This window comes from Dunckerocampus dactyliophorus, chromosome 9 (genome assembly GCF_027744805.1).
Source record: "Dunckerocampus dactyliophorus isolate RoL2022-P2 chromosome 9, RoL_Ddac_1.1, whole genome shotgun sequence".
Taxonomy (NCBI): domain Eukaryota; kingdom Metazoa; phylum Chordata; class Actinopteri; order Syngnathiformes; family Syngnathidae; genus Dunckerocampus; species Dunckerocampus dactyliophorus.
This window is the reverse complement of record NC_072827.1, coordinates 28,706,050-28,719,902: the sequence shown is the minus strand read 5'-3', so window position 1 is coordinate 28,719,902 and position 13,853 is coordinate 28,706,050.

Genomic DNA, 13,853 nt, shown 5'->3' with positions numbered 1-13,853 from the left:
TTTTACGCGCAGGCGCACAAGTGAAGGACGTGCGTTGGGTTCCAATTTAAAGACACGCGGAAGGTAATCTGTAATACAGCGGCGCGTGTTACATAATAAGATGTGTCACTTTTGAATAATGTGTCATTTGCATTTTGATAGGGAGGACATCCGGTGTGTGTCACATTTTAGGGTGATTGCTTCGCTATTATGCATATTTTAAGTGGGTCTTGCGTGCATCTTTGTCCTCGTGTGGAAATGTAATTTACTGTGGAGTATTTCACAATACAGTCTATATTAATATGACAATACCGGATTCATTACTGGATATTATATTTAAACCTTTTTCATAGTTGGTCAGCCTTTAATTGTGTGGACCACCCCCCACCCCCACCCACCCTCAGAAGTGTAAACAAAGGGTGCACCAGTGAGAGGCTGTTGGATGGAGAGTATTTGGTACCCCTGTTACCCTGGAAACAGATTTCCAGGCATATGATTGGAGATGCTGCAAAGGTTGGCCTCTTCCAAGCGAGACAAGATGAGATGTGACTGACAGACAAGGAGGAGGAGATATTCTGCAAGGCTGCGCGGGGCGGAAGGTGTCTCCATGTCGCTACAGCGAAACGTCCACTTATAGGGATTATACTGTGTCATGTCCGCAAAAGTCTCAGACGCAATCCTGTCTGCTCCTGGCTGCTCCAATTTCTAGTCAGTTTAACACTTATTCCCATTCAGATCCAATAATAATGAAAATAAACTAATACAGTTATATGATGGCCATGTTTGACTCTGGAACAGATTATTAGGGACATTTTTTTTAAAATCATGCGAATGTAAAAAGAAGTTAACCCCTTTTATTAATAGTCAAACATGGCAGTAATAAAACACAGTCTTAAATTTAATGATGGATGAGGAGAGTGTTATAAAAGTCATCTTCTAACCTCAACATCTTTAACTGTAACCGTGAAACTGTTGAGTGTAAGAAGAAGTTAACTGCAATCTAATGTCAAATTACAAAAACGTTTTGTTAACAAGTGACAAGGGGCTCGCAACTTCTTGTCAAAACAGATGAGACTCAAATGCAGACTCAAATTTGAGTTACATTTGGAATTGGACCAACACTTTCAGAAAAAACATGCAGCATGTTAAAAATATGCTTTCAATTTTGTTGTGTCATAATGTATGAAGTCAGTGCATCTCGCAAGGCCTCATCAGCCAGCATGAAAGGTTTAACCCTGCGCTTCACTTGCTTTTTCTGACACCTGCTCCAGAAAGAAGTACATGGTAAAATAATAATTAGAACTTCGAGAAATTTGCACAAAGTACTGAAACACTCCAAGTGCCCAAATACTTTTGTTATTTTGTGTTTCAGTGTCACGATAGTCGGGGACAATCGGTAATAATTCATGATCAGGATGACTGAGCAACATGTCAGTTCGCTTCTTTCCCACTTACTGTTTTGTTCCCTCTTCAGGACAACTATGGAGCATCTTTTTTGTGGACAAAGAACTTTGTGAAGCTGTGGACTGCAAACACGAAAGCTTTATTCCCCAAAAAATGTGCACCAGGCTCCATATTTTTGGAGCTATCTTTTACACAGCATTCCAGGGTTACAGTCGTCTCTCGTCACTTCGAGGTTTGAATTTCATGTCTTCACTCTATCATGGTTTTTCAAAATATGTGACATACAAAATATATTAGTTAATAACTCATGCTGTTCCGTGGTTCAATACGGCCTATTATTAGTCAAAACATATGTGTATATATAAGCCAATTTTACACTTTTTTCCCAAATTAAACATTTTCAAGCATAAAATCGACTAAATGAGCTAAAATACAAGTATGAGGCATTCAGCAGACACATCCAAAGACGCTGACTAGTCACTAGGTGTCAGTAATGGTACTCTAATGTTCGGTGAAACACACAAGCACCATCCTTGATCGCTGGAACAACAGGCTTTTATTGCAGGTTGCAATGATATCACAACAGGCACAATAATCCCTAATAAAAACACTGTAACGCACAGCGAGCTGAAACTCAATTCTGAACCCCCAACGTCACTTCCTGTCTGCCACTCACGCTCCTCCCCTAGGGAACACATTTATAGCAACACACACGAGTATGAGTCTTATTTACATCTTAAATGGCGTATTCACTCTTATTACCTCTACTGTATTGTGTAATAAAAGTGTAAAGGGAACTATCGGTGTGTTGGTTCATGTATAGAGGGCTCTAATAGTGTTAAAAACCATATTTCGAAGGTCGTAAACAGGTTTTCTGTACGCCAACTATGAAAATATTCAATTTATAAATAAGGAATCCCACTTTGTGGCAATTCACTTGTGTTGGTCAGGTCTAGACCCAATTAACTGTGATCAACAAAGGATTACTGTAATAGTAGATTTGGCGTTTCTCCCTTCAGTGAGATAATTAGATGCGTTACAACATCAACGTCAGCGTCTGTTATGGCAAATATAATACTTGCTGGTCATCAACAATTGCTTCCAACACAACAGCAGGGAAAGTCAGTGTGAGGTGTTAAACGTCACACATTCTATTGTGATATCATTTCTCACATGCGCCATCCCGCTAGGGCTCTGATACTGCCTTCAAAGCTGGAAAATTGCAGGGTAAATATGATCCCTCCTTCTGTGTCGGTGCCGTTCACACAGGACCGCATCATGGGGAAAACCTACCCCTAACCCAGGGCGTGCAAAAGGGGCTACTGTATGCAATAGAATGCTGTGACTTGGTCCTGACAGTGTGGGAGTAAGCTGCAAGGTGACTCATTTCTGCATGTGTTGTAGAAGCATACAGTGCTAAAAAAGTGTTCCATTAACTTTCAAGGAGGACTATGGGCTCGCTCTTGTGTGTGTGTGTGTGTGTGTGTGTGTAGTCCCGATGCGTCACACTGTGTCACACTCGGGGCCATATTGGTCTGGTGCTCGGTTACTGACCAGCTTCCTGATCATCTTGGCCTTTAAGAGCCGGCGGACAATTCTCCTCTTTTAATGCTGAGGTCACCATTGTCACATTGCATTGCATGGTGGCTGATATGCAGCATGCTTATATGGTTCATTTTTTTGTGTGCAGGCTCGTATATTTGTGGATGTGTCAGAAGGAGTCTTAAAGCATGTTAAACTATGAATGCCTACAATGAAATATTCATGAACCGTGCGAACGGCTTAGATTTATTACATCCGCTAAGAGCGAGAGGTGTTGTTTTGGTCGCCCATTGTGGGTTGGTTTGTTTGCTAGTCCGCTACACAACTAAATTTCATAAAACTTTGTGGCAGGGTGTCACATGTGCTGTTCAATGCCCCATTAAATTTGGACATAAATGTAGATTGAGTAATGGATTTCACCTATCCAAATATTACCATCCTTCTAATCTTTATGTCTTATGTACTGCATTTACGAAAGTAACCTGCAGCCGAATAAACAGACAGACAAACAAAAATAAGCTACCATTTTTTGTTACAGGAATTGGAGAACACGTAATGTCGCTGTTTGAGTCACAATAGACTGTAGAGTACCGTCCGGCTAATCCTAATGACTTCCATTGGACTTAATTCCTTCATTCTACACATTCCTTCATTCTCTCTGCTAACTAGACTGACAACTGACTGGCTGACAGCCAGATGACAAATGATTGACTGGAGTGACTGACAGACGAACAAATTATCTCACAAACTGACTGACCAACTAACAAAGCGCAATGCAAACAAGTAGACTGACTGACCGACCAACAAGATGACCAATAAATTAACAAATTAATAAACTAACTGAAGACCAGGCCACAAATAAGCGAGTAGACGGACTGACCGACCAACCGACTGACCAATACATTCACTAACAAGCTAAAGAGCTGTCAAACAAACAACCCAGTGGCCTGACTGACCAACTGACTGAAATATTAGTTGATAAATTCACTAACCATGAGGCAACAAACAAGCAAGTGGACCACAACCGACCATCCAACTAACTGACCAGCGAATGAATGAACAACGTGCAAACAAATGAGCGCACGGACCGACCAACTTCTTATTATCCTACGAATAACCAACCAATAAGAAACCAATTAACTATTTAACTAACTAGCATTCAGGTCACAAAGGAACGAGTGGACTGATTGACTAACCAACTGACTAACTCACAACAAACAAACTAGACGACAAGTGGGCAAGTAGATTGACTGACCTAACAACAAACAAACAAGTGAACTGACCGAACAACCCAACTGATTGACAAATTAACTAAGCAACTAAGTAAGAACAAAACAGTGGACTCGACTGACCACTAACTGACTCCAACTCCAACTGGGTGATGTTGTAACAGCAAAAGAAAGAATTGACTGACTGACCTGACTAATTGATCGACTTAACAACCAGACGACAAACAAAATATTGGACTGATTGACCGATCAACGGACTAACACAACTAACCGATTGACTGGCGCAACTGCCAAACGACAGGGGAATAAACACTTTTACCAACCGAGCAATCAGAGCAACACTGCTTCACATCAGAACATCAGGAGAATGAAAGCCTCAATACTGCCACTGTTTATGTGTGTCAGTGATTTCTGCTGAGTAATGGTTTGACCTCAGACTTTTTGCACAAGATTGTACTTGGACATACAATATATTTTTGCTTTTAAAACAAAGTTTACTTGCATAATGTGTCCTGATGAGCCAGCTTATCCTCACGATTTATGCGACTGATCTGTGGCAGAAATAACCATAACCTTTTCTACTTTTCACATTTTCTCCCAGCTGCTTCTGTAATGACAACCAATGGTGGCTTTTGGTGTCATTTTAATGCCACCAATGGCCATTAGTTTAATAAGGGGGAAACTTTGGGCCAGGTGGGTCACGCAATTAAAGGAGGAAAAGTCAAATGTGTGCATCATTAAGGGGAGAAGTAACGTCCCTGTCTGGGAAAAAAGAGAAAAGAATTGTCATTTATCCGACAGTTTTCACACAGCTATGAAAATTACAGCCTCTTAACAGGCACAGCTATTTTAAAGCATCCCACACGCCCAAATTTTGTTTTGTTATTGTGCGTGGGATTAAAGGTTTATTGTTGTAAAGTGGATTTTCCGCACAAATGATAACTATAAGACGATGCCTCCAAATAATTTGCATCCTTCAAAAGAATTTACAGTGTTTGTTGCACATTGATGGCATTTGGGAAGCTTGCTTTAAGCCACTGACAGCTCCTTCGCCGTCATCTGGCTTGGTTGTTGTCATTCTCCGTCTCCTGGCCGGAAAGCTCACCTGGAAGCTGACACGCGGTACATTCCCATCCTGACGTTCCGGTGCGCTGGACCGGGGACATGGGAATATTGCGTTGCTCCATCGATTCCTTGTGTCTTTATTCCGCTCTCTCGCCACTCTAATTCCACTCATGGGGGCCGATCCCAGGCCTTGCAAAGATACAGCAGAATAACTTGCTGCCGGGAGCTCTTTCGATTGGCTGCCAACATGCCTGCTAGACGAATCCAAAGGCTTTAATGAGTGGATTCTTGAACAGAAGGGAGGGATTTTTGTCAATTCTCTTGTGCCACAACACAATTATCATAATCCCTCTGTCATTGCGCAAGCAAGCTATTCCGAGGCTCGTATGTGTCGACACGTGCCCCCGACATTTGAGCGCATCAATTCGGAGAGAAGCACGGTTGAGTGAGCCTACCTAAATGCTCACCAGGATTCTTCTCCTTGGACCATGTTCCTCCCCAGGCTGAGGATCTATGCTAAAACTCACCTGTCAATCACAGCCCTCCCTCCATCAGTGGGAGTTAGCCGACTGCTCCACTGGACTGATGCCCAGTCACTCCACTTAATGTTTCTGGAGCTATTTAGTGGGACTGTCAAAGCAGCTCACTACAAAATACCAAAACAAAACAGAATTTAGGGTTACCTAAACACAAATTGTTGCACCTCTGATGTCGAAAGTTCTGTAGCTGTTCAACTCTGAATTCAAGTAAACAAAATACTCCCACTATTTAGTGTTATCTATACAGTGTGCCTAATGTCCTGGGAGTGTAATGATGTTTGCTGCTGCCTCTCATGCAGATGGTGCGGGTTCGATTCCCAGCCAGCCAGTAATCCCAACCCCAACTGCCAGCCATCAGAACGAACCCTTGTATCAGGAGTTGCCAATCTTTACTATCAGAAGAGCCATTTTGCTCCCTCAGCCACTGAAGAAAATAGTCTGGGGCTGCAAAACATAACAGCTTATAAACCTTTAAAAGTGTTCATCTTTCTTAAAGTTACCTGTTACAACAACAGAATACAACGAACATACGTACGGCGTGCGTGCACAACGGATGCCAACTAGTATGTTTGTGATAGTACGTTGGTTAAAACTCACAACCTGATGCCTCGACTTGACAGCCTGTTCCTTTTAGCTCGCTGGCTAACGCTGCTCGACCTCACTACTGTATCTTTCAGTAGACTTACAGTACGTGGTCGCCGGTTCGAGCTCCCCATGTGCACTTTGCAACAAATGACTACTTTTCAGAAAATGGGTGCTTGTTTTGAAAATGTCTTTGAACATTATTTGTTGTTTCTCCCCACATAGCAAGCTTACAGGTAAGCTAGCATCATTGGACAAGGAATCTGTCTGTGCAGAATGAAACACTCTTTTCTTCTGAGATGTTTCTTTTTTGGGAGGATATATTAATGGTTAGCTTACCGCTGGGGGAAAAGACATCTCTGTCATGTCTCAACGAATGCAGGCAGGCAAACACTGACACCCCCGCCCTTCCTCGTGCTCATCCAATCACCTGTCAGAACTCAGGCATGATGCAATCACAGTCTTACAGAACGTCGGATATTTTTAACTCTCTTCAAAAATGCACATTTTTCCCCACTCGGGTGTTAAAAAAAAATCCGAGCATTGCAAAGGCAGCCACAAAAGGAGTCTGAAGAGCCGCGGGTTGCCGACCCCTGCCTTAAGCACACGCGACACAACATAGGAGAGTAGTTTCTTACATTCTGGATGCAGAAGATCGCTGGTTTGAAAGAGGTGTGAACGAAGCCATTTGCGTCAAACTAGAAAGGCCCTCTCGAAACAGAGGAGGAAGTCTGTGTATCTCCCCCAAAGATTGTCTCATTCCGCGGAAAGTCTGGCCACTAGTGTGCTGTTTTTCCACCAGGTAGGCAAACAAACTATTGTTAAGCAGGACTGTCGTTCACCAGCCACGGCGGGTAACATCTACAACGACAAACATATTGTGACCACCCTCAGGGGACACACCCATCAGAGAGGAAGACTCCACACTTCAAAAATTAGAACTGAAGAAGCCTTTTGGATTAAAGGTGAAACCTCGTCAACCGAGAAGAAGAGTTCATTTGCCTCAGTTGAACGTTTGCGTACTACCAGGACCTAGATGACGGAGAACCTACGCAGCCTTATCCACCAGTTATTTCACTGATATTGAAAACATGATTTTTGTCTTTAAAAATATGTTCCCTTACAAAAACGGGTATTGAAAAAGAGTTTTGTTTGTCTTATATTTTCAAGTCAGGTGTCACAAATTCAAAGCTACACGTATTAATTGCAACAATTAGGGTGAATAATTTTACTGTATTGTAGTTTTCTTCTGCAATGGTTAACCTCTCCATACACTTGCATAACAGCTCAAAAAATGTCACTTAAAACATTGCCTTTGGTTGCATCCTGTGGGATGTCGGCCTTTTTGTCGCCTCCCCCGTTGTTTCCTGGGTGATCGCCTGCATCTGTAGCTCAGTTTTCCCCGGCCAGTGTCTACTTTGTGTTGGCTCGAGCTGGCTATTTATCTATTTCCAGCTTGTGTGCACGCCTCACTGAGCTTTCTCTCTGGAGTTGTGTGGCCGTCAAAAAATGATGCAAGATGGACGTTTACATCAGCTTTCTCCCTTTTTTGAGAGGATGTGAATAGACCATTTAAGAACGGCTTAGTCCCCTTAAAAAACACACACACACATTTGGGGAAATTAATCTCCTACTCAGACGTTTGTTTTGAATATTAATGTATGTTGATTTTTTTTTTCCAAGCCTAATGTGGCAGTGTGTTTGGATAGTCGTCTAACGAGGGCCGGCCGTATCCTCTCATCATCTCTGTGACAAGACACAGGAAAGAGATGGTGTGCTTGCACAAACATGGCTTCACAAAAGTGATTAGCATGCAGCCTGTCAAAATGGAAGCGCATGTAAAGAGGACCGCCTGTCCATAGAAGACAGAGTATTGTCTATAAAGGAGAGGTGCGTTAGGCGAAGTTAGATACCACCTACATGCTAAGGATTAGTAATCAGTGCTGATGTGTTCTGAAGGACTCTTAGCTGGACGCACCCCACGTCTTCACTGGTTACGTTTGCCTTCTGTCACCAGTGCTATGTGGGTTATCCTGACGCACTGTCGTTAAATCATGAGACATCAAACTCCAGCGAGAAACGGTGTCTCGTAAAATTGCTCCCATGTTTGCGTTTGGACAGACCCAAGCGTTCGTCCAATCACATTGAAGTGTTCCTACTGATGGCAGAGTTGATGACTCATGTCAAATGCTGAAAATATCACTGGAATGTATTTGATCTTTTTTTTGGACAAGTGAAATTGATTTACCGTGGATGTTCCAATTAATGACTCTAGTCAACTTATTATAGTCCCCGGGTGCCTGGTGTACAAACGCAAATAATCACTGGAATCTCTAATTAGCACCGGCTAAAAAAACGCTGACGGGCGAAACTCCTGATACTTTTTATTAACGTCACAAGATGGCAGTAGCTGCATTTGAAGTATCGTGAGTGTTGAGCACCTTTATCAGCGTTATCTACCTCTGTGTGCGCTTTAAAATGGTGCAATGCAGCTGTTGGTTTGAAACTCACGCGTGTTACATTTGCCGTAGAGTGATTCCTGAATTTTCATGAAGTCTTATTCCTTATTTATAAATCAAATAGGGCCGCACGGTGGTCGAGTGGTTAGCACGTTGGCCAACACAGTAACAGCCTGGAGATCGGGAAGACCTGGCTTCGATTCTCCCTTGGGCATTTCTGTGGAGTTTGCATGTTCTCCTTGTGGGTTTTCTCCGGGTACTCCGGCTTCCTCCCACATTCCAAAAACATGCAGGTGAGGTTAATTGGCGATTCTAAATTGTCCATAGGTATGAATGTGAGTGTGAATGGTTGTTTGTCTATATGTGCCCTGCGATTGGCTGGCGACCAGTCCAGGGTGTACCCGAAGTCAACTGGGATAGGCTCCAGCATGCCCCCTCGACCCTAGAAGCGGTATAGAAAATGGATGGATGGATAAATCAAATATTTGTGTAGTTAGAGCATAGAAAACCTGTATACTTCTAAATACAGTTTTTAACATTATTAGAGCCCTCTGGACATGAAATATCACCCCTATAGTCACCTTTACACTCCTATTACCCAATACTGTATAGTAGACATAAATAAGTAAATAAGTAAATGAGACATAAATAAAAGTCATGCTTGTGTGTGTTCCAATACATGTGTTCCGAATGTGGCGTTGGGGGTTCAGAGTTGAGTTTTTGCAACAGTGGCCCGTGTTATTATTACATTATTATTATTACGATCACTGTGTTATTATCGTGGCTGTTGTGAGATCGTTCAAACCTGCAATAAAAGGCTGTTGCTCCAGCGATCCAGTCTGATGCTCGTGTGCCTCACCAAACAGTACAGTTACATTACTGACATCTAGTGGCCAACGTAGAATACTACACAGCATCACGCCTTAAATGCCTTATATTTCTAATTTAGCTCATTAACCAGTTTTGTGCTTGAAAATGCTTAATTTAGACAAAAATGGTAACTTTTGCATAAATATGCTTTTTTTTTTACTAACACTCGGCCGTATTCAACCACGAAACAGCATGATTTAGTCATACATTTTTTGAAAAACCACGATAGAGTGAAGCCGTGAAATTTGAACTGCAGCACTATTACAACATTGGTTCTGTTGCTGGTGTGTTGTGCAATATGCTTTAAAAGAAATGGCCATGTGATCGGACAGCTACCGTTTCCCTTCCACTTTCTCATGCACTGCAAGTCACTACTTGAAGTTAATAAATAAAATTGGGACATCAAATAAGTTTTTAGATAAATCAATGAAACATTTCATCCTCTTTGCAGTTTATGTAAATGAACATCATGGCTATAATTCCAGTATTTACAGTAAATCAATACAGGGGAACCTCAAAATTAGAACAAAAATTGGTTGATTGAAACAGACTTTAAAAAAAAACACCCCTAAAGTCACGCTAAACTCAGAGGTCAAACCATTTCTGTGTGAAATGTCACATGATATTTGAGCACAGCCATCTCTGATGAAGGTTAAGCATTTACTTTTTTTGTGTTCCCAGGGGGAGAAGAGTACCAGTATTGAGAAAAGTGTGATTATAGTTAGAGAAGAGCAAATGGAACATAGCAGGCTGCCAAAAGCGGGACGCATGCATCTCTTTCCTGGCTGCGGGCGCTGCATCACACTTCTTCAAAATGAATGGTGAGTACACAATTTGTTGTTCAAGTTTACTGTACATTCGTCCCTCCCCACTTTGTGGCGTTTTCAAGCATAAAAATGGCTAAATGAAGTGAAATACATAGACAATATAAGGCATTCAGAAGACACATTCAAAAACACTGTGGATGATTTGTAGTATTCTACACTGGACAGTAGGTGTCAGTAATGTTCGGTGAGACACACAAGTACCAGACTTGACTGCTGGAACAACAGGCTTTTATTGCAGGTTTGAATTATCTCACAACAGGCACAATAATCCCTAATAAAAACATGGGCTGCAGTAACCCACGACAAGCTGTCTTACATGGCTTATTTACTTATGTCTAATATATTAAGTAACATGAGTGTGGGGGGCGTATAGGGGTGTTATTAATTGTCTAGAGGTCTCTAATAATGCGAAAAATTGTATTTAAAAGGTCATAAAGCGGGTTTCTATGAACTAGTGAGGCACTGACTCCTGTTGATTTTTTTTTTCATGTTAATAGAGTTTGCTCATTAAGAGGTTAACCAAAAAAAACAAAAAACAAACTAATGCACTTTGGCTACTTCTTAGACCCATTTATTTACTTTATTTATTTATTACTTGTCATCAAATGGTGAGTTGTTTTATTTTAATTTTCCTTGCATGTGCTGTAGTTTTTTATAAAAACCTATTTTAACGCTTGTGTACAGTTACATGCAGTTGTGTGCACTTTTATACTTGTCTACAGGTTGGCCTTGCAACTGATGATTTCAGTTTCCGTTATTCCCTGTGGAATGTTTCGAAAAGGAAGTGTGAAATCAAATCAAGCAAGACTACAGAACAAAAAACATGTGCTTTTCGGACTGCATTGTAAGCCTTTCTTGCCACGACTTCAACTTTCTCATTTGCATCTGATTTGCAATCTAACTGGCACTCAACAGATGCAGCATCACCCCGAGAGGTGAACAAGTGTGCAGAGTGAGACATCCTTATTTTACAACATATTGGCACCCTCGCAGGTTGACTAACACAACCTGTAATGTTTATCTAAAATACTTTCCTTTAATGACGACAACACGCACGACCACCTTTTACTTTCGCTTGCTAATGTGTCAATCATTGCCGCCGGCTGTCACATCGTAGCGCCGCTTTCCCCTCCGCGCCGCGTTATCACCATGGAACCATTTTTAGAAGGCTGTGGGGCAGTAAACATAGTTGCCATGGAAACGTGGCCCAGACACACATTGATAAGCGGATTGGAGCAGCTGTATTTCTCTGATGACTAATGAAACCTCAAAAGCTGAGAAGGTTTCAGCTGGCGAGCACAATTAAACACCGCCCAATATGTTTGGCGGTGAGCGGAGGAATCCGTTTGATTTCTCATTATGGAGCCGATAACAAACGTACACTCTTATCTGGCTTTTGCCGAAGCACCCCCCTCTGCCCGCTGCCATGCCAGAAGGTGCAACTCGGGGTCTGAGAGCAGCCGCAAAACCGGCAACAATTTCCATTTTCCAAACGCATGTATTGATTTGCTGGATCTCATCAGGCGAGGGGAGAAACAATCGGACACACGTTTGTTTGGCAGCAGCCAGTAATCTTCAATTAAGAAAAAAAAACCTTGCATGTCAGGTCAGCAGAACGTGCATGAACTTATGTACGTTCTTATGACCAACTTGATCTGGTGTTCCTATATGCTTCAGCACATCTCCCTTCTTGGCCTTTGGGGCCTCCGCGGGATGCACGACACGTCTGACATCCCAAACAGAGGCTGCACAGCTTGACGACTGCACCACACAGTCGAGCAAAACACCGGCTTCACTGTTTTGTGGCACACAAATGTTCTGTTTTGTCTACTCCCACTTTATTTCCAACTTTAGAAAAAAAAAAAAAACATCTATAAAACTTGACAGGAACAAGATTGCTCACATTTTATTTCCTGGTTGTGTTTGCATTATGGCGGAAACGTGCTGCACGGCATGATCTTTCTCAAAGCAAATGACAAAAACACATTCGCCAGTCATGCTCGGTGAGTTGTTTTTAGCATCTTAAGGTGCTGCCTCACATAACAGAGAAAGGACAAGAAGGTTTGGCAGCGAGACGAGAGACATTGCCCCCCACATTGGTGTAAAACACCAATTAAGCAAATATTAATCACCAATCTGTATTATAACCGTCCCTTGCCACTTTGGGATTCAAATTTCGCGGCTTCACTCTCACGGTTTTTCAAAAATATATTTATTATTAAATCATGCAGTTTCATGGTTGAATTCAGCCTATTATTAGTCTGAAATATGCACATTTAAGCAATTTTTTTTGTCTAAATGAAGCATTTTCATGCATAAAAATGGCTAAATAAATTAAAATACAAATACAGTGTTCCCTCGCTTATCGCAGGGGACAGTTTCCCAAAGTAGCCCGGAATAAGTGAAATCCGCAAGTTGCCAACTTTGCCAACATTTTTTGACAATTGTTATATGTTATTATATATTATTGTACGTTTTAAGGCTGTAAAACTCCTCACCGTACACTTTATATACTTTTCTCAGGCAGGCAATAACATTACTCTAATGTAAACACATTCATTTCACCAATTGGGTCGCCAATCTGTATTAATCACAGTTGAACCTTGGTTAGCATCATTCATCTGTTCCAGAAGGTCCAACTGTAGCTGAAACACTCTAAACCTAATCAATTTTTCCCATAGGAAATGTAAATTCAAATAACCAGTTTTTATAGTTTTACAATTACAGTTTTACGTGCAGAAAATAATTCAAAATGAATAAAAATACAAATAAATGACGAATGAAAGGAATAAATGAACATGTAAGGTTTCTTTTACCGTCATTGAAGACGTGATTGTTGCCAAAGACATGATGTGGCAGCAAGTTTATAGAATATTTTATGTTTATAGAATTTCTTTACGCACGTAAAACTATAAAAAACGTGTTTTGTGTTGACATTTGTGAGACTTTGTGGTGTAACTGTGTTAGTTAGCAGGCTATGATGACGTCGTAGACGGGCAACCTGTTTCCCAGCTGCTAGCAAGGACGTTTTGTGCTCAAAAATACAGTTAGACTCACGCAGTGTATTAATAACACGACAAGACGCGCACCATATTGTACGCTAACCGGAAAATGCATGTAAACCGAGGCAACGTTCTGGCTTAAATTTTTGACGTGAACCGGAAAACACGCTAACCAAGGTTTCACTGTACTCAGACTGAATCACTACTCTGTATTAAATATATACTGTATGTATATATATTCTATGCCGCTTAGCCTCACTAGAGTCGCAGGGGTACGCTAGAGCCTATCCCAGCTGACTTCGGGCGAGAGGCGGGGTACACCCTGGACCGGTCGCCAGCCAATGGCAGGGCACAT